We start from the raw sequence: 1853 nt of genomic DNA, 5'->3' as shown, positions 1-1853 counted from the left end.
CTGAACCTCACTGTGAACACGGTGTTACTTGACTTTTCAGTCCTGTTTGCTCATTAAACTGGGGCAGAACACACCAGTGAAGGGCACTGGCCAAGGGGAACAGGGTGCTGGGGACAGCAAGGCTCTGAGCAGTGTGGAAGCACAGAGGTGGCACAGGCTGCAGCCCCAGCAGCGCCCACTGACAGCCCAGAGCAAGAGAAACCAAGGAATTCAAACCTATTATTTGCCAGCCAACAATAAAAATAATTAAACTCCATTAAAGCACTACAGTGCCCTTCCAGTGAGCTGCTTCCAGGGAGCACAGAGTGAATGGGCAGGGATGGCCTGTTCACCCTGGCAGAGAACTAAAGAAACTCTGTGTTTCTGTGCCACAGGCTTGTCTGCAGCACAGCAGTGTGTGACAGGTGTTTTCCAATAAAACTGTGTGAGTGTATATATGAGAGAGGAGGTTTTAAATCTGTCTGTATTCACACATTCTCCTTCTACAAAAAGCATGAGTTTGAAGCCCTGCCAAGTCCCTCAGCTGATGGACAGGGCCCTGCCAGCACAGCCAGGCACAAGTCCCTGTTCAAGGAGCTGAAACTAGAGCAGTGTCCCCAAATCCATCCCCCAAGTTTGTCCTCATTTATGGTTTTAAAAGCCAAAGTCAAGGCAACAAGCACAGCACCCTGCAGCAGAGCCCAGATAGCACCCAGCACAAACACAGCACAAAAGGACACAGGATGGTAACTCAGAGCTCACTTCCCTCCCCAGTCCTAAGGCAGTCCCTGGGGTCCAGGTCCAAGTCAATTCTCTTACCAAAAAGCACTGCTCCCTCTATGGACAAGTGGGAACCACGTGCACGAGAAAAGAAGAGACAAACCCGACTGTCCTCACGCTTATCTGCTCAGTTAATTTTGCACAGTACTGGCCTGAGCCAGGGCTGCTGCCTTCCCCCCCGGCCAGGGCAGTGCCAGGACCCCCACATACATACCCAGGGCCCCGGGCTGTGCCCAGCGCAGGTGCCATCGACCAGCCATCCTCCCCTGCTGTGCCCGGCCAGCTCCTCCCCCTCACTGCCTCCTCCTCCTCCTCACTGCCTCCTCTTCCCCATCACAGTCAAGCAAAGGGAAGCACTGAAGCCAGAGCTGCCCGGGGAGCCTGGCAGTGACTCAGGTGGCAGCAGGAAACCACAACACCCGCGGCCACCCCGCAGGGAGAGCCCAGCACCCGCTGCAGCCCTGGCCAGGCTGCTCCACCGATGGACTTCAGAAGCTCTTCTCCCCATTTCCTCCTCCCCCATCACTGAGCCCACTCCCCAGCCGGCCGCAGCACCGTCCCGGTGCCACTCCAAGCAGCCCTTCCAGCACTTAAATCCAAGGCTTTCCAAGTCAGAGCGTGGCAAAAGCTCCCGCAGTGTTCCCCCCCCCGTGAGACGTGAGGCTCAGCTCCAGCTCCAGCTCCAGCTCACCGCACCAGGACACACTGTCAAAAGTGACCCAAAGCACCCCCTGAGGAGCCAGTGCTGCGAGGACAGAGCGAGCTTTCCACCTAGCGGCTGTTTCCTCTGAGAAACCACAGCCCGGATCACAAGACTGTCTTTTTTTTAATTATTTTTTGCAGAGATCAGCAAATCCAAACCGAGCTCTGCCAGCCCAGGGCACTTCTTCCTCCCCATCCCCGCAGGCCTCCTCACAGGGGCAGGCACAGCCCTGCCCACAGGCCCCACACACAACGGGGCACAGGTAAGGAAAAACACAGAATAAACCAAATATATACCCAGAGAAACAAAGGGAAGGAGGGAAAGGAAGTATTGACCGGCTGTTATGTCAACACTCCAGGTCCCTGGCGTGGAGCCAGCAAAGCAAAGCTTT

The sequence above is a fragment of the Chaetura pelagica genome, unplaced genomic scaffold, assembly GCF_000747805.2.
Source record: "Chaetura pelagica isolate M959 unplaced genomic scaffold, ChaPel_1.0 scaffold938, whole genome shotgun sequence".
Classification (NCBI taxonomy): domain Eukaryota; kingdom Metazoa; phylum Chordata; class Aves; order Apodiformes; family Apodidae; genus Chaetura; species Chaetura pelagica.
This window is presented reverse-complemented; position numbering follows the sequence as displayed.